The sequence below is a fragment of the Serinus canaria genome, chromosome 3 (assembly GCF_022539315.1).
Source record: "Serinus canaria isolate serCan28SL12 chromosome 3, serCan2020, whole genome shotgun sequence".
In the NCBI taxonomy this organism is placed as follows: Eukaryota; Metazoa; Chordata; class Aves; order Passeriformes; family Fringillidae; genus Serinus; species Serinus canaria.
In genome coordinates, this window is record NC_066316.1 from 31,006,435 (window position 1) to 31,027,173 (window position 20,739).

The window sequence follows — 20,739 nt, forward strand, 5'->3', positions numbered from 1 at the left end:
TGCCAAGGAATTTCATGATGTATGTAGACACAGTCAGAACAGATCTGTGCAGTTCATGTGGAACATCAACCTGGCTTACACTAATCAAACACTGGTAGGAAATAGATTTCTGAGTTCATATATTCCTTTGCCTTGTTCTAAGAGACTACAGTGCCCCGATATTATTAGCTAAATTAAAAGACAATTGGTAATTATTGGGAGAAAATCCATACCTGTATAACTGAAGTTGACTTTTGAGTGTTGTGCAATAGTACTAAGAACAGCTTTTTCTTTAACAAACATCTAGGCATTGTACTGTAGCTCACTACAATAAATCTTGTTAATTTGGAAAGAAACAAAAATCACATCCACACAAAATAACACTGGTAGCCAGAAGTATGAGGGGGTTTTAAAGACTTTAAAATAGAAGATTAACTGAAAACATAAAATACCTTGAGATCATCTTATTTATTTTCCAGATTCTGAGCCACTAGGGTCAATTTACTTCACAGTTACTATCTTTTCTCTAAAATAATGTGGTTTAAAATTCTATATTTCTTAAACAAAAAAAAAAAAGTTCTCTTGTTTGTGCTTTCCAAAAAAAAAAAGCTAATGAAAAGACCAAAATCCTGGCAACACTGGAGCAAACATAGAAGTTTGCTCACCATATGGTTTCAGTGACTCCAGCTGGAATCTGTCCAGTGCCCTGGCCTCATGTCCTAGCTATAGTAATGTATGGTAGGAAAAAATTCCTGCAGAGTAGCATTTGCAGCAGGCATAAGTAAGGACACCCATTGGAAAGGTGGGCAGGGATCACACAGCTTCACACAGCGAAGATTTCTCTGGATGAAGAATCAGTTTTACCTTAGAGTAATATTTATTACCATCCAATCGCTGGTATATGAAACCTTCTGCCACACCTTTCCTATACAAAGGTTCAAGCAGAATTATCCTGGCCATCTTCAAGCCCACAGAGGTGCCTGCAGGACACAGGTGAAGATACTGGTGCCATTTGTGTCGATAGAGTGGTGAGGGCTGCCTGACTACCACAAAAGGCTCCATTAAGCCCATTTAATCTCCAGGGCACTAGAGCTAGCCCTAAGGGCTGGGTGCCTTGTCAGTGAGTGAGCCCAGACTGCCCAATGACCCTCAGTGTTACAGTGAGGGGAGGCAGCTGACGCCTTATCAGTCAGCTCTCACAGCTGGGGTTTGGAGAAGCAGATCACTTGCCCATTATATCCTACTTCTGCAGTTTCACCAGGGATCTGGGTGGCCAGGAAGAGTCATCTGCACAGCTGAAGGAAGTTAGTGAATTCACATCCTGGGGGAAACGCCTTCCCTTTTCCATAGAAATATGTTTGGGAAAGATGGGCTGTCCTTTTAGGAGGAGAAAGTCAGTGAGGGGTTGTGTGGTAAGTAATTCGTTTTGACTTATCTCTGTATATCTATGTGATATAGTCTGGTTTTGTTTTAACTAGAAGAGTTGTATTCCCCCTGAAGTTGAACTATGATTTTGTTCAGCCACAAAATAGGAGGAAAAAGTATCACTTCAGGTTTGAGAGTATTAAAACCCTGGAATTACCTGAAATAACCATGGTAACAAGCTCTGAAGTAATGGCAGTTGCTCATATTACCATAGAAACAGGACTTAAGAAGTGGAAATTACCTATAATTTATCTCAGTTGCTTACAATGCCAATAATGTAACATGTATTTTGTGAAAAATACATACATTTTGCCTACAGTAATTGTCAAGAAGTTACTAAAAATTATTTAAACGTATTCAAAAGTGGTTTTATTATTTTGTTGCCATGGTTATATTTTGTATTAGTCCCCACAAGAGTGACATGCAAAAAGAATGGAGAATTGTAATAAAGTGTAAAATTCATAGGTGATATAACCTGTGATAAAGCAAAAACAAACCATAAAGTCAGATTATGTTGCTCTCGAATAGGCCAAAAGTGTTTGTTGTAATCCTTGATAAATAGTTTCATACTTGAGCAGCTGTGTGTTTGTGCTCTGTACCTGCTGAAATGGCAGTAGGTGCAGCAGAGCGCAGGCTGATGGCACAAGCCCCAAATGGGCACGGGCCCTTTCCTTGGCTGCTGGACCACTGTGGGTACAGCAGGGAACCAAGTGCAGTGTTAGTGAAGCAAGAAAAGTGAAAATGAAGCACAAAGCCCCTGCTTTGGGTAAGATCAGGCATCTCCTTGTTCCTGTGGGTTTTTTGAGACCTAGTTGGTAAAAATTGAAAGGCAAGAAGTAGCGATTCATCTGTCAGTCTGAAGTTGTGAGCTATTGTGCTCTCTTCTGTTTGTGAAGATGTAAGGTGCTAAGACCTTAAAAGCCACTGTCATTCCTACATTAAGATGATTTGGAAAACTGGAAGGCCACTTTTGACTTGTTCCTTCTCTGTTACCTGCTTCAGAGAATAGGTTCTTGCTTCTTGTTCATCTCATGTGCTCCAGCCCAGTTCCTAGCATTGTTTGCACTGAGTTAGGTGTTCTGCATGGTTGGGGAGGTTTAAATCAGAAACACATTTTCTTTCTGAGCTTTTATCCACATGGATTAGCAATTTCATTAATGATTCTTTACTTTCATTCTTTCATTTACATCAGGGACAGTATGATCTGCTATTTATATCAGCAGAGGATAAATTTGGCACTATCCTTTGCTGGCAGAAGTGACAGAAAGTGGAGTATGTGCATGTCTGGCAAGGCTAGATAGCAATAGAGCAGGTGGGCAGAGGTCACTGTGGACAGCAAAGAGGGAGGACCCCTAGGTACATGCAGGCTAGTAAAATGATGGGGGTTTAGCTCTAAATATTGATGAATTACTCCTCCATTAGCACAGCAGAGCCCTAATATACAGGAAAACTTTTAATTGAAACAGTTGAACTTAGCTAATGGCACTGGACTGCTGTAACAATCTCTGTACCAACAGTGATTGAGGCAAGGTAGTGAATGGAAAAGTCAGCTCTTGATGTGTGGTCTTGGGCACAAAAGAAGAAGGCTTGATGGAGACTGTGTCATGCATGAAGTCCCTTCTTTAGAAAACAAACAAATCTCAACCCCTTCTCTGAAGGCCCCTTCCCTAACCACTCCAAAACAACTCAAAACAAAAAGCCCCAGCCACCAAAGCGGGAACATCTGACCCCAGTATTTAATGTCATCAGTCATCAAACAAGCATTTATGGTCATAAGCATACTACAAGGTGTTCCTTGTTAACTGTGCTAAAACTGAAAACTGTATAATTAGGGATTCCTGATAATTAATGCTATATAAATCTCAATATAAATAGCTAGTTAGGAGAATGATATTTCACTCTTCCCATTAATGTCTACAGATTTGGGGGTAGGTTTAATTGAATTCCTAAGGGAAGGATCACTAGCAATTATTCAAATTCTTTAAACACATTTAAATAATGCCATTAAATAACTATATGGCAGCAGGATAAAATAGTTACCAAAACACATTTTCATGTTAGAGTGAAAGATTCTGCTTTGATAATTCCTCCAGCCTTTTAAAAACTGCTTATATTTAAATAGAATTAAAAAAATATAAACTGACACATATTTCATTGCAGAGGAAATAAATAAAGCCAAGTCTGAGAAGGCTTGTGTTTAATCATGAAACGCACAACGTTTTTCTGTAACGAATTAGCCATTTGTCTTACTAATGCAAAGCCTCAAGAGAGCTAGAGGCACAGTGGACAAATTCAGTGGTTGTGCTTGTGTGACCTCTAGGGACCTGTAAAAATTCCCCATGAACACAAAAGGTCTGGTTTCAGAGTCCCTCCTCATGTGTCAGTGAATGTGATCCTGAAGTTGTAGCCACACCTTGCTTCCCTCTGCATCCTTAGCATATCAATCAAAGAGCAAAATATGACTTTGGGCTGGAAGAAAATGAATAAAGCACCGTTGGATTTTGATGTAAGGTGATTTTTCATGCAGCTTCTGTAGGAAAGCGCTTCTCAGAGTTGCAGCATATCCCCTAATTCACAGTCTCTCTTCTGTGTGTTTGGCAGAGATTGTTTTGTAGTAGGGCTTGTATTTGTGTAAAAGGTTGACTAAGCACAGGAATATTTTCTGGGCTTCAAAACATAAACCCTCAGAAAACTTTTTTTCTTCCAAAAGTGAATACTTCAATTAACTCATTTCATTTTCATTAACACAAACTGTATTGATCAAATCACTTTTGAAAAAGGCATTAATATTTGAAGCCTCTTTAGAGAAGAAAGATGAAGTGATATTAATATTTTAATTTATATAACATCAGTTAAATTATCAGCTCCATCAGGCTTTACAGAAATCCATGTGTACTGCTCATGTTTCCTGGCAGTAACGTTTCATATTTGACTTCATTAAGAGCGTGTGAATTCAGTTTTATGGATCCTGCCTACCTGATTTTCATAGTAAGAGAATTTCTGCCCAGATGTACATCCTTGTCTTTGCTGCATCTGGGTCAGTTTCAGAGGTTGCCTTTCAATTACAATTAACATGTTAATTTAGAAAGAGTATATTTTTAGGATGGAAATGTAGACATTAGTGCCTTTGCCACAGCTGGTGAGCATGCAGTGATCTGGCATCCAGGTACAGTTTGGATGATGGTGGAATTGTTAACATTTCAAATGTTCAGGCTGGGAAACAATCAAGCTTTTACAGCAGAGCCTTTTTTGACAGCGTATAGAGTTGAATTACTGGGAATTCTGAGTTTTGAGAACTCTGAGAATTACTGTTGGGTATAAAGGAATCTCTTACTTGTGTGAGGTTGCTGGAATTGCAGGGAATATTTGCATGACCATGGGTAAAAGATACTCCTCTGCCTTCCATCCTTGAGTGGTGCATTCTGTAACATGGCTGCAGGATTGCTGGATGCTCTTGGTCTGGGAATAGCATGCAAGATTCACTATATCTGCATGTCTGTAATAAAGAATCTACCTGTGAAGTTAATTAAAGGTCTTGTGGCACACGGGGAAGCATTTTTAAATTTTTGTGTTTTCAAGCCATTTGTTGCAGTAATACAGCATTTTCATTGTTAGTATCAAGCTGTAAACTCTGTACTGAACTTGTATGGCCCCAGGATTGGTATCTATGCTGCTTGTTTAACTTTTTTACTTGCATGTTCCTTTTTTCACTTGATTTAGCTGGTTTCTTTAACTGATCATGTGTCTATTCCAATTTTTTTTCAGTTTTATTATCTTTCTAAGGTACAACCTTTTATATAAATGGGATTAATGAGCAGTTATTCTGAGAAAAATCAGAAATTTATGACTAATGAATTATTGTAGTGTAAAGAAGAGGCCTTGGCAATTGAAGATGCAGGAGGTGACATGGAAGGGCACTGGCAGGGAGTAATAAGAGATGTGGCTTGGCTAAGAAGACTCAACAGACATTGACAACTTGCCAATCATTGCTTAAACAGCCACAGAACTGAAGCTAGAAAAAACTTGCTTCAGAGGTAAAAAAAGAGAATATAGAAGTAATATCCTCACATATGTAAAAAGTACTGTAAATAGTAAACTTGGAGGTGATATGGAGAAGCAGACTGATGAAGGAGGGATGACAGAGTATATCTGTGTTACCAGGCATATAAAATGGACTCCAAATGGAGTGACAAAGAAGAAACCCAAGAATAATTATATTCCTCCAGATACTCATAGCTGGCTGTAATACCCTTTTCCTTGCTTCTACAAAGCCCACAGTTAAACCACCAACTTTAATACTCAGAGGAGCAGTGAAGAGTTAACATAACACCAAGAAATGGGATGCAGACTGAGTCATCTGAGAAAAATATTGAATGCTACAACTATTATAGAGGCTTTTTTTTTGTATTCTAATGACATTATTGTCTTTTCCTCTTTTGTAACAGCCAGTTCTGCTCTGACAGCAATCAGATTTCAGATTTCAGTTGAATAAATTCCTAGCTTTAAACATAGGATGTGTTTCTTCACAGATTTCAAGATTTTGAGCTCAAAAAAAATGTCCTTCTTGCTCACAAAAGGACAAAAGCTTAGTTCTTAAAAAACTGTGGACAGATTTTTCAAATACCTGCTTATGCTCACGTCCAACTGTAGCAATCCAGAACCTCAGGTAGCCACTTATCCTCCTGAAAGCAATTTGAATCACTTAATTTCAAATCTGCTGTCACCAAAATAGTTCTTCACTTAGGTGCCCTAACTTGGTGCAAATATGCCCTTTAGGAGGCACAAAGCTGCACAATGGGCACATTCATGAATCTCTGTGTGGAAAAATTTAAGTATTTAATCTGTAAGTATGTTTTTCATGTTATCTGTTTGAAAAAGTATTTTCTTGGGGCAAGGGCTGAGTACTTGTTTGCAATATTTCTAGTGCTGCTGACTGAGAGGAGCTATGAGCAAAATCACCAAGCAAACATATTAGTCCAAATAAGGATGACTTTTGTTTGTTAGAAGGAAAAGACACGGTGGCTACAACTTGTTAGTACTGTCTCAAAGATAATGATATCCATCTTTGTTAAAAAATAATCTCTTTAAAAGTGCTGTAATAAAAATTGAGTGGGTATTAAAACAATCCACCCTGCTCAAAATTCTATTAAAGTACAAGTGATTAGGAGGATAATTAAGTAAACCAAAAGATTTTTCTAATGGCACTTTTGAGAAGCTCCTGTACTCTATATTGTAAAAGTTTTCTTCTTGTAAGACTCCAGGGAGAGATAAAAATAAGCTTTTTACAGATTAAGGAAATATGAGGTTGACTAACCTCATTTGTCAGATGCTGTGACCTGACTGATACTCACAGTGCCAAACAGTATCCCAGTGTTCAACACAGATTTCCAAACATTCTGATCCTTTGGCCACTTCCTCTATGGAAGTAACCACCAGAAGATCATGGCCTGTCAAAATCCTTGAACTGATGTCTGAGTTTCCAAGAGTAAGCTTTAGGAAAACCTGAATGAAGCCTGGACTCATTTCTGAACCAGCCATCGGCATCCGTGTCCTGGGGGTTTTCAGTACAAGAATATTTTACATGGATAGAGGGACCAGGGCAGAGCTGCTGATCCTGTGCCTCAAGAAACTGAGGGCCTGTGTGACAGAAACCAGTGACATAGGAGCAGAACAATTGAAACGAGACTGCTGGAAAGCTCACAACAATGGAAAAGGGGCAAAGGGAATGAATACAAGAGGATGAGAACTAAAAACCAAACAGGAACTTAATATTTTAAGAATTGGACCCATTCTTATATACATTGATACAGAGTTAGCACAGCTTTTCTGACAATTATTCTAATTCAAATTTAAAATTTGGGTTGTCATAAAGTAGTGTGCCTCAGAGGGGCATCTATTGCTTCCTTCGGTTTGATCTTCTCATTTAGCACCATTTGCCTTGCAAATAGGAAAGCAAACATCTGGAGGAGAGTTAAAATAGCAGGAGGAAGGAGAAGAGGAAGCCTACTCTTTGTGAACAGATTCTTGCTTCAGCAATAAAGCTTCTTTTCAGACTAGCAGTGAATGTAGTACAGATGGATACAAAGTAGTTTGGTAAAGCTCTGTGGGCTTTGTGAAAGGCAGGATAGATGTTTGAATACTTGCTGTAACCTTTTTCACTCATATTCTCTAAAGAGATATTGAGAAGAGGAAAGTTCCTCTTGAACAAAAAAAAGCTGTCTGCAAGGGATGCTTTCACTTACATATTATAGATCTGTCTTCCACAGCCTGGGTGGTGGAAACTGGAATGGCATAACATGGAATAACCTTAAATATTTTCTGTTCTGGGCTTTTTACTGGCTCTACCAGAATCTTGCTGAAAACAGGTGTCTCTCTAGTTCCAGCAGGGTCTGGAGATAGAATCTTTTAGGTTGGAAATGACCTCTAAGATCATAGTAAAACCATAAAGCAATATCTCAATTGCTCCTGGAACAATTTGAGATCATTCACCCTAATCTTATTGCTTGTTACTTGGGAGAAGAGGCCGGCATCCACCATCTGTGTCCTTTCAGGTAGTTGTAGAAGACAACTTGGTGTCTTCTGCAAACTGACTGAGGGCACAGTTGATCCCTTTGTCCATGCCATTGGAAAAAATATTAAACAAACCTGGCCCAAACACTGAGACCTGGAGAACACCACTTGAGACCTGACAGGAAACATCTGACACTAACAGAACCACACACACAGGAAAAAACCCCAACAAACAACCACTAGCAAGCAAACCACCAAACCTCATAAACACCACTTTTTGAGACTAATGTTAAGCTTTGGCTTTTTTTGACTAGATCCTCTGTCTCTGCATAAAGCTGTAGGTAAATCAAAGCCCTTGCAACTGCACCAAAATACAATTGTGTCAGCATTTTGAGTGCCACATTGTATGCCACATTCTAATGCTGTGAAATGCATTAGAAGCCATAAAGCAACACAAAACAAGAGACTTAAAAATGTAGTGTACTGGCCTCTCATGTGGCTAAAAGTAAATTCTTTTGTAAGTGAGGTGGTTCAACAGGACAAATAGTCATTACAGATGATTTAATTATCCCTTCTTCCCCCAAACTTTAAACATGGAAAGGAAAAAAAAAAAAAGTTTGTCACATATTGTAGTCTATATAGTCGAAGAGATGGAAGCAGATCTCATGTGAGGAAAAGCTGAAAGATCTGGTAATGTGGAGCTTGGAGAAGAGAAGGCTTGGGAGGATCTGATGAAAGTATAGAAATACCTGAAGGGAAGGTGCAAAGAGGATGGAGCCAGGCTGTTTTCAGGGATGCCTGGTGACAGGGCAAGTGACAGGGGGCACCAACTGAACCAGACAGGAAGCTGTCTCTAGATCAGGAAACACTTTTTTACTATGAGGGTGACTAAACCCTGCACAGGTTGTTTAGTGAAGTCAGGGAGTCTCCATCCTTGGAGATATTAGAAATTTGCCTGGTTCTGGGCAGCCTGCTCCAGGTGATCTGGCTTGAGCAGCGAGGTTGGACCAGATGACCTCCAGAGGCCCATTCCAACCTCAACCATTCTGTGGTTCTCCTGTTCTTGGCATGTTTTAGATGGCCTTGGAGAAGAGAACATTCAGAGGTAGAAAATACATTTCTTCCAGTTGCTGCTCCACTCCCTGGTGCAGCTCTGCTCAAGGGCAAAAGCTTTGGTTTGCCAGGAAGCAGCAGTGTCTCATTGAGCATCTCTTCTAATTGCTGGTTAGATGTGGACTCCGAAGTTCCTACCAGCTTCTTTGCATCTGATTTCAGACTAACACAAAATTTTCCTCTAACAAGAGAAAAAAGGTGAAGGTATAAAAATGGCAGACCAGAAGTGGTGGGGATTTCTGCTTTGAACACAGTTTTGGGGTATTTTTCAGTAGCAAAGCATTAGTGCTCCTGATGAAAAGGTGGAAAAATACGAAATTGTTGAAAGATTGTTTCCTCTGAAAATGTCAAGTGAACATATTTCTGTGGGATGTTTTGGAGATGGAAATTCTGCAGAGTACTTTAATTTTCAGACTGTGGCATTTATGAGTGGGGGGGTGAGAAGTTTGGTGGCTCATTTGTGAGTTTTTTGGTGTGCATGGTTGTGTTAGCGTAAGATGATTCCTACTAGATTGGGGGCTATTATCTGTAAAAAAAACCAAGTTATTGGAAATTTCTGCCCCCTCCAGGAGAAATAGAATAAATATTTCTATAAGCTCACTGAAATATTCTCTGGTCTGAAATGTTCAGCACTTCTATTGGCATGGATGAAAAATTAGTGAATAGGAAGCTTTCCTTGAGTCCCACTGTGTGAGAGCATCTTTAGTATTTCTTTTGCTGTTATTGCAATTGAGCAATGGTGCCCCTCCAGCCACAGATCCCATTGCTTTGTGCTGCTGTTGCATCAGCCTGCTAGCTCATAATTTGGTGGTTAAATAGGTGCCAGAAATAATTTCTGCCTCCCTCTGGAAAGGTGTTCAATGTCATACCCTTTCCTGAAAACTACTTTTGCCACCCAGAAGTGAAATATCAGCCTGAGTATCTCCTTTGAGCTCACTCCAGTGCTTTCTGTGAAAATAGACAAAGCAGAGGAAGTTCTGTTCTATTGGCTGAAGTCAAAAGGACAAATTTAACCTTAAGGAGTTGGTCCAGCTCTCTCTTCCCTTTGAAAGCAGAACCTGAACTTTAAATATCTGAAACAAAATCCCTCTTTAGATCCATTTTGAAGGCTTTAAAATAATCCACTCTTCCCATTGTAAAGTGCCTTTACCACTGCTCCTGGTGTCTCCATTTTTCACTCTGATCCTCCACTGATGGGCAGTATTTAAGCTATTCTGAACCAGAGCAAGTCACATCCCAGGTGACAGGCTGATTCTGGAGGTAGTAGCAGGTCTGGGATGGACCCTGAGGTTGCCGCAAACCAGCAGCAGTTGTTGTTAAATGGTCTCTTTGCCATCCTTGCTTTTTCAGACCTCGATTTGACCAGGGCTTGACTTACTCTTAAAGGGGTGATTCACTGCTGGTCTCCCCATATGTCCATAGTCATTCTCTCAGCTGACTTTTCACACAGCAGATGGTTTATTTAGTTGTTGCATTCATACACCAGATTTTTTACTACCTAATGTTGCACATTATCATTGGAAATGTGGTAAATGAGTATGATGATCTCTAGTGATAATTGAAATTGAACTTCTGTGACTCTTGCTGCAACTGTGCTATGTACCTAACTTCCAGATTATTCTGCCTTATGTTGCTTTCTCTCCCTGTTCTATTTCACCAGAAGTACAGGGATGTAGATCCAGATTTCTGGCTACTATTTTCTGCCAGATCAAAATAAACAAGAACTTTTTTTTTTTTTTTTTTGCGCTAATCCAAAGAATTAGAATTTAGAATTTAGAATTGAAGTAATAGGCATAAGAGTGCTGTAAATTTTGCTATCTTATTAGCCTCTCAATTTCTCATGCTTTAGCTGTGGAAATTTGGGTATCAGACAGTCTCTGTTCCCTTTATTACATGGTAGGGAACATCTCTTTGATCTCATGTCCCCTTTACAGTTAACTATTTTTGAAGAATAGCATTTACATGTAATGCTTACATTTAACTGCACCACAAATCTGTTGCAATGAATGCAAGCTGGAAATGTATTTAGGTGTGCTGTACCAAAATGTGTGCTCTGTAACTTATTGCTTGTGCCATGCACTGTGAAACTTGCTGCAATTGCAAAGTTTATATGGTATTGGGCGTGTACGTGCTAAGGCAAAGCATGCAAATTCAGGCCAGTGATGACATCTTAAAAGAGCTCACATCAGACAGTTCTACTTGCCTTCATATTCAGAAAACCTCTGTTCAAAAACCTGTTATTCTTTCATGAGCTTCTTTCACCAGTGTAGGCTAGTAGACAGCTATGGATTTAAAATATGACTTGAAACTCCTGTGGCGTTATAAAGTTCTGTCCCCAATCAGGTAGTGAAAATAAATGTAGAAATATGATTACTTTTCACAACACTTACTTTTGGTCTCAAGGATCCAGTCTGTTTTGATGTCATTTTTTCTGATGGCAAAAAATTATTTTAAATATTTTTACATTTTAAAAGAAAGTGTTTTCCTCAATTTCTTTATAAAAGGTCTAAGACTGGATACGTTTCCTCAAAATAATTGATGAAATTCTTTGTAATGGTATTTTTTGATGTTCCCTTGGAAAAAGCTTCTTGTTTGGCCTTGTTCTTTTACTCATCTAAGAGAGCTGTATAGGATTTGCCAGTGTGCATGCATATAAATTTATTAGCTGCTCTAACTAGGTATAGTTCTACTTATTATCATTATAGGGTAACCCTTTTAACCACTTTATGTTAATTCTTCCAATGCAAAAGTGAATTTTTTTATACGAGTTATAAGAGTTATAGTTTCCTTTAAAATTGCAATATTTTAACTGATTTAAAAATACTTTGTTTAGTGTGTCTCTTTGGTACTGCAAATCATATTTAAAAACACAGTAAAATCGTAAGTGTTCTGAGTGACTGAGTTACAGCAGAGCATTTTAAATTTTAATGAGGTGGAATTTGGCTTTACAGTGATAAAGATGGAAACCATCTGAAATTCAAACTAGGTTTAGCAGATAAGTGGGAGTCAACATGACAATAGACTGGAGCTGGTGGGGTCGAGTAGATGACTGAGGCCTTTCTGTCTCTCAGTTTTACAAGCAGATGAATTTCTATAAGGGTGCTCTGGAGGGTGAGGAGGGGATGTAAACTGGCAGAGATGAATCTATGAATATTTTACCCAGAATTTCACTTACCCCTGTGCATCATCTCTGAAACAGAGACTGGCATCTCTCACTTTTTTCCTGCTCCCCATACCAGAGACAAAAGCTGCTATCCAGAGCAGTGTTGTATCCATTCCTTACTAAATTTTTGAGCCAGTAGGAAGGCAATAGGACTAGCAGGCATTAAGGACATTTTGACCTACATCTACAGGATAACTGAGTGCTTTAAGACATGCATTATGTGAAGGAGTTTTAACATAATTGGGGAAAAAAATGGAAACAACAAAAACCTCCCACCCCCCTGCTTATTGCACTTATTATCCAATAGTCAGTTATAAGCATTTGGATCAAAAGGAGTCATGTAAGAAGACAGAGTTCTTTTGGGGGTGGTGGTTTTTGTTTTTGTTTTGTTTTTTTGTTTGTTTGTTTGTTTGTTTGTTTTCTTTTGGACCCATGAGGAAAGGGTATAGGCAAATAATTAGGAGCAAATAATCAACCAAATATATCCGAGATCAGGTTCTTTTTGTACTCTGATTTAATTTATTACAGTTTCATTTTGCATTTTCCCACCTGGCATCTAGATATTAGAGAATCATAATTGGAGTCTTCATCCCATGTCATCTAGACAGCTGTTACTGATAACTTCTTGATACTATAAAGAAAATAGCAATCTACAGACCAAATAGATCTCAGCTGTAGAAGTATATGTCTAAAGTAGATGAAGTTTTCTTGTGGATAATTTTCTAGGCTTGACCAATATTATTTGTATTCTGTAATAATGCCTACATAAAAAAATAATAATAAAAGATCAATATTTTATGCTAACACTTACTGTTACACATTCAGTACAAATTCTGAAGAAACTGTCTAATTTGGTGAACAATTCTTTAACTTAACATATCTATTAATTCCTTAAATTCCAATTGAAAAGTCTGCTTGAAAAATTTAACTTTTAAAGCTCTAGCCAGCTTTTAACTGTGGTCAGAAGGTCTTTGGTTCTTAGATACTTGAACTCAAGTAGCCACAATTTATCATACCTAGAGTGAAGTAGTTATGGGAGCTACCTTAACTCTATTTTTGCCTCTGTTTTGTTGTTTGGTGCTGGTTTTAGGGGAAACTGTGTTCATTGATTGGTGGGAGTTTTTTTTATTTTTATTTTACTTTACCTACAGACTCCCATGGCTAAGACCCATTAACCATCCTGTTTCTCTGCCTCTGGCATAGAGCTTGTCTTTTGTGCTGTTCCGATCAAGGCAGTACTGAAATCCCATTCAATAAGTAGTCAATTTAATTTCTACTGGTAAAATTGAAGTCTTATAAATAAGTAAATGTAATTTCATGATTCATCTTGAAAAACTGAATTAAACAGAAGGAATTTTATATTGTTGATAACAAACAGACTGAACATGTAATATCAATAAAAACATTCAACATATTTATGATTTTAAGTGTATACAAAGGACTGCTTTTTCAACTCAATGAGTTCAGAAAAACTGTGTGTTTGTTGGTTTTTAATGAATAAATGTTTACAATGGAGGATTTTTGAGTCTAGCAAATGTGGACAACTCTGGTTTGGCCTATGCTAGCAGTATGACTTCTAGTTTTTGAAAGTGCAAATTGACTTAAGTGAAATGTTTAGAGTAGCTTTATTACATTTGGGTAAACTTTCAGTGCATAAAGCACTACAGGAGATTATTTTTTTCCCCTTAGCTGAAACTGGCCATAGCATTGTTTCCCAGTAGGGGTTTTATGAAAGCATTTCTGTGCAATGTGTCATAGTCTTCTTTCCATCCATATTGGTGGTCACTTATGGCTTTCTCTCAACATGGAAGCTCTTTTAGGCAGCACTACCTTGTGGAAAAGCTTAAAAATATATAGACAGGGCATTTATTTGTAAAATATCATTAACCCAAACCTTGAATTTTCACTGTGGCTGCTTTGAAACATTTGTCTTCTATTTCTGTGCTTACTGGTTCTAAATTCCCGATTCTTTCAAGTCATCAGTCTTTTACAGAAAGTGGAAAATGCTACAAGCATAACAGGCAGAAGCTATGCTTGTTGTCCATGTTATAGTGAATTTTGTGTCTTTTTAATAAAAAATGTGTTAAATTTTGTCTAGACATATGTGGCCATTCATGTACAGCTTCACATGTTGCTTTTATATAAATCCTGATGTTTTATTCTTTAGACAAAATTTTTCTTTTCTTCTTTCCTTGTCTCTCTGCCTCAGTTTTGGTGAGCAAAACCCAGTCTTAAGGCAAGGTTGCTGATAGTAGCATGTTCTGTCTTTGGCTACCTGCCTTGGAGCTCCACACTGCAAAAAAGGGAGACTTAAAGAGCTTTTTATAGAAACCTGCTAGGGCTAAAAACATGGTAAATAGAGGTAAAAGATGAATGGCATGATGAAAATTTTTTCACCACTGCCTCTTTAATGAGTGTTGTATTTTGGTAGTCTATAGAAATAAGAAAATTAGTCTGCTGCCATTGTCATAATTAATCACAGAAGACTGCTAACAATGATGTAAAGGTTCATTGCCAGCAGGAAAATCATCAATTAGGAATTTGCCTAATTGAATTCTCATAGTTGTGGAGAGAATCTGAAGAACTGACCTGATGGAAAAGGTTGTGTGTTTGGTTTGTCAAGTGCCCAGCCCTTGTACTGAGAGATATCAACAGATGTAGCTTGTGGCAAGGTCTGTTGAAGTATTTAAATTGGACTGAAAATAAAATTTGCTGTGCTTTTGCTTAAAATATACTGAAATTATGCATTGTGCTCACTTCTTATGAGGAGAGAGTAAGTGAAATCAATGATTAACATGTGTAGATTGAACTCTTTACACATGAAAAACCTATCCCCCAGCCCTTTCTTGCTTGTCCTTTTCCCCAAAGAACAGATCAATTTTTTCTATGGATTAATAATAAGTTTTGCAAAATTGCACCTGAATTGCAAAAAAACCAGGATACTACTTTTCATTATTGTTGTTTTGTAACCTTATATCTGGAGAGATGTCTCTGCATGGGGTTAAAAAAATAATAATCTGTAGAGGGTGACTGAAAATAAAATGGAACTTTATTTAGGTAACCAGTCATTGAAAAGCAGAATTTCTGGCATTTCCAAACCCCAAATCACTCTGGAGTCCAGTCCTTGAATCAGAAAACCTTTACACATCCTCCACACATATCCCTTCCTATTACTTTCTTTCATCTGGTAATATGTTTTCAGATCAAGGCCTACTTTCTGTTATTTTCTTGGTAAAACCACAGGTAAGTGTCTTCTTGTGTCTTCTGGATCTGTCCAAAGCCCTTTCCCAATTGGAAAATTAATCTATGAAACCTTCTACGATTTCCTCAGGGGACACTGCTATAGACAATCACCCTCTCTTTGTAAGAGAAGGTGGCTGAGTTTTCTTTCATGGGGAGCAGCAGGAGACCTGGGACCTATCCCTCTGTATAGTTCTATGAAGAGCTGGTTTGTTGGTGCTCATAACTAAAATTTCCTTTTAAAGAATAAAGGCTACCTAACACAAGTTGCAGTACAAAGTTTAAAGCAGGGGAGATGCCTGGATTTCATTTGACTAATAAGCAGCTTGTACTAACCAGTGAAGGAAATTTTGCAGCCTGTCCTTCTGATCTCATTAGGAAACTAATTTTTGAGAACATTCTGGAAGGAATTTGTTGTATATTTTGAGTGATCATATATAGTAGGCATAAGGCTTTTTTACTTGATCTTTAAGAGTTAATTTTGGATTCAGCTGCAGCCCTCTCTGTTACTTCTCCCTGCTGTAAGGAGGTACCTTGTTTCTGCAGTCCAAAAAGGTAGGAAAAATACGTTGTTGCCTATCATATTACTTGCTTATTATTTCTGCAGGACTTAATCAGGGAGCTGGTGGCATTCAAAAAAAGCCCAAAAAATAAACAAAAAACCAAAAGAAACAACTAAGGTAGAAGTAGAGCCTAGGGACATGGACTATTAATTTCTTGTGTGCATTTTATGTTCCCACTGCATGATATCTGGGGCACAGGACATGTGCTAGCTGAGCTTGACTGTTGCCTCAGCAGAGAAAGAGGGACAGGGAAGGATAAATCTTTTACATGCAAAAAGCTGTGAATTTTCTTTAGGCTAACACAATTTTATTTGCTAAATTGCCACGTTTGAAGGAAGACAGAGCCCTGAGATGGAGTGACTAGAGACTCTGTATAGGTTTAATTACCCCTCTAAGCATAAAAATATTAAGTGCACATGAATACTGATAAGTGCAAATAAATAATTTGGTCAATGAAAATGTCTAAAGGAGACTTGTTTCATGCTGCATAAACAGCTTCATTGGGGCTCTCATATATTTATATTGCTCACTAGGACAGACAGGTACTTTAACTTACCTTTTTGGTGGTCAGTTTTTGGGAGGGAAGGGAAGGGGGGGAGTTTGTTTTGGGGTTTTTTTGGCAACAGTTGTCTTTCCTTTTGGGTGGGGCTTTGTCTCTACTATTGTGCCTCAAAGCAGGTGGGAGATAGAACTTGCCCCTCTAGTTTGAGACCAGGATCAGTGGGTACCCCTAATCTTCCAAGATGTTTACTGCAGGACTCTCTGTCAGCCTCCTCTGGTACAAATCCCTGGAAACGTGTGGCAGCAAATGGTTCAATGGCAACAAAAGGCATACTCCACACTTGGGTAGGAAGGATAATTACAGATATTTTAAGAATTGCCTGAATGTTTCAGAGCAGTGACTCATCCCTAGGTTCATCTGCACAACTGTACATTTTTCTGTCCCAGCTATCTTGCAACCAGGATGTTTTAATTCTGTTTATATTTGTGGGTGTCTATCCCCTGTATGGTTTAGCCTGCCTTAAGAGTGTGTAAATACTGCTGAGTAAATAACAAGTGAAAGGTGAGCCTGGAAAGACACTGTTCTATTAGTCATTAAAAAGCTCAGACACCTGGGATAGAATTTCCATGAATTGATTTTCTGAGAGACTTTCAGTGCATGTCAGTCATCTAGCATGCTCATTTGATAATAGGTTGGATCTATTTCAGATGCCTGTCTGCAAATCAGACTGAAAATTTTGAATTTGGAAGGAGGGGGAAATGAATTAGTTGAGAATGTTTATTAATGCCTCTAGTTATATTTTGGTTTAATACTAACTGAAATAAGTCTTTTCTTTTAACAATATGATGATTCCCCTCCACTCCACACCCACAGATTACTGGAGGTGAAAAGAAAAGGGAATCAACAAAATATTTTGACCTTTCTGCAAGGATTTTGTGGTTTTAAAAAAAAATTGTACCAGAGAAAGGTGGCAGCACGTGCATGGATCTGTTCTCCCCTCTTCTTCTACAGTCCCATTTCTCTGAACATATGTCACAAGACCAAAAATCCCAGAATGGTTTGGCTTGGAACGGACCATAAAGATCATCTTGTTCCAACCCTCCTTCCTTGGGCAGGAATGCTTCCCACTAGATTAGGTTGCTCAGAGCCCCATCCAACCTGGCCTTGAACACTTTCAGAGATGTGCCATCCACAGCTATGCTGGGCAATATGCTCCAATGCCTCATCACGCTCACAGCAGAGGATTTCTTGCGGATATCTAATCTAAACCTTCCTTCCTTCAGCTTAAGGCCATTCCTCCTTGCCCTATCACTACATGTCCTTGTGAAAAGTTCCTCTCCAGGTTTCTGGTGGGCTCTTTTGAGTGCTGGAAGGCTGCTGTAAGGTTTCCCCTGGGAGCTTTCTCAGGTGAGGTCTCAAAGGGCAGAATCCCCTCCTTCACCCTGCTGGCTTCACTGCTCTTGATGCAGCCAGGACACAGCTGGCTTTCTGGGCTCTGGGAACACACTGTCAGCTCATGCTGAGCTTCTGCTCCACCAACACCCCCAAGTCCTGTCCTCAGGGCTGCTCTTTTTACATCTTCTGCCCAGCCTCTACTTAGGCCCCGCACTTTTTTTTTTTAATTTTTTTTAATGTAATCTTTGCAGTTTTGTTTAATATCCAGTTGCAAATTCATGTAGCTGTACTACTATCTGAGATTAGTTGAATCTGTCTATATTTTCTTATTGTGGATTTTTCTTTTCCCTAGTTTTGGAACAAAACTGAGGCCTCTGAGCAAAGTGGTCTGTGAGGAGCAGCTTGCTGCTCTCAAAGAAATCATTTGATAAATGGCATGATAGAAGGCTTCAGGGGAGTGCTCTGTCAATTTCAAGAGGAATAAAGTGTGTTTAATTAAAGCAATCTCTGTTTAGATTAAAATAAATCATTTGGTGCCAAGGGTGGATTTTTTTAATGACTATGGGATGCCATTCAAAGGAGATGCAGGAAGCTGATATAGTACTTAAAACTCCATTTCCTCAGCTCATGATCGATCACTTAGATGATGTACTCTGCCAAGAAAATGTTTATTAAACAGCATTCCACAGCACACCAGTAATTGGTAGGAGATGTGGCACTGAGGAAAGAGCAACAATTCTGGAACAGAGAAGTTCAAGGGACAGAGACTTTGCAATGCATCAGGGCATTGACTATTTTAAAGTGACAACCCATGGACTGCAGGCTGCCAAATTCTGTCAGCACTGTAATAGTTGCCAAGAGAAGTGTCCTGCAGTTAGACAGCTTCAAAATATTAGGTCTACAGATAAAATTTAGGAGTATAACTACTCTTAATGAGCTAGGAAAAAATTAATGATCCTGCCTCCAGTTGTGAAGGCAGTTTTATTGGTGCTTCAGTCTCTCACTTTGAATTGCTTTTCTTCTTGGCTTTTTGCTTTTATCTTTTTTTTTTTTTTCTTTTTAGCCACTAACTTGACTCAAACCCATTTTGATATCCCAAATTATTTCCATGTCTTGTGCTGCACAGCAGAACCTAAAACTATCTGAGCTCTGCAGTGGTGGGAGCACCTGCGGTCTCAGAGCTTTCTTCCACGTACAGCTGAACATTGCCCATGATGAAATGCAGTGGGGAAACAGCTGAACAGCTCTTCAGAACTGATGAGGTGATATGTGATGCTGGGGATCAGGGACAGTAGAACAATTTGTAACAGAAACAAACTTTGAAGGACAGAGTTCTCCTGAAAAGGGTGATGGTGCATGCCTCCATGCCATGTAATGAGGAGCAGAAGCTTAAATTTCTACAGATATACACAACTTGGAGTTATGCATCTTTGATTTCCCTGTTCAAGGAATGTAGGCAACAAAAGAAATGAGGATGATCATGATAATACTTATTGTGGCTTATCAGGAAGATATGATTTTTGGTTTTGTGACTGGGTGCTTCCTTTCTTCTGCTTGACACTAGGTTAGAGTTAATCCATTGATCTTTGCAACATATATACCCTGAAAAGGCTCATCTAGCTGTTGAACTAAAGGTTTTCTTCATCCAGGGAACATCACTGATGAGGCTGGCTCCTACATGGTTCTGCAGTGCTTCTGTGAAATAAACACGGAGCTGCTGCTGCTTCCTGTGAACTACACAGAACTGCTAGGACAGGTATCATTTTGTCAAGGTTCCACTGCTCTCCTTGGCTTCATTCAGCACTGAAGAAGCCTTTTTCCTGTTGGCATGTAGCATCCTCTGGCAAAATGTGCAGTGAACAAAGCTGAACTGCTAGGGTGAATGTTGTCTGCTCAGAGGTGTGGTTCAGTTAATTCTCAATCCCAGATTTGAAGGTGAAACGCTAAAATGAGTTTGGCTGGATTCCTGATGTGTTCAGTACCTTTGAGAAATGAATTATTACACTTCAAACATTTGTGCACAATTTGTCTTTAATGCTCTGCAAGTGTGGTTTAGTTTCTGAGGGTAATTATAGTGGAAATCGGGTGGTTTTTAATAAAAAAATAGGACAGTGGTGCTGCACTGTGGATTATTTTTTGTATAGAGATTTCCTTGGTTGTGCTGTTTCATCCCTGTTGTAGTTTAGGAGTGGTAATCCTTAATTTAATTCTCCTGCCAAGATTCTCTAAACCATGCTGCTGCCTGTTCACTCTCCCTCCTCCTTTTCTGCTCCCATGGAGAGGAGGACTGGAGACACAAAAGGCAAAGGTCACAGGCTGAGATAAAAACCCTTTATTGGAAATAGCAATGAGAAAAATAAATTAACAGTAACAGCAACAGTATTAACAACATGAGTGTGCATGGGTCCTTCCTCAGCCAGTGAAGAGCTGTGAAGTTTAGTGATCACTCCACTGATGTGATTATGCAATTATCTGTGTATTTTAGACTCCTCATTTCTTATACTGATATGGGAATAGTGCTCTTATACTTTTACAGTAAAATCATTTTTTATAGAGACATTGTAGGAATAGTTTTTCTCCTGAAGTTCTTTTAAACAGTATTAAACACTTGTAGCCCTGACATTCTAATATTAAAACCAAATATTAAAATGGCAAATATGATGGCAAACTGCTTTCCTCTGACTCTCTCTTGTTTTGACTTCCCAGTCAAGCCCTCCAAGAAGATCAATTCACCGTAATTTGTTTTCTACAGATTGGTCCATTCTTTTCCAAGCCAGTTTCATGGTTTTGGGGTTAAAAGAGTGTGTACTGTATATTTCTATCTTAGTGCCCTCAGGGGGTTACTTGGT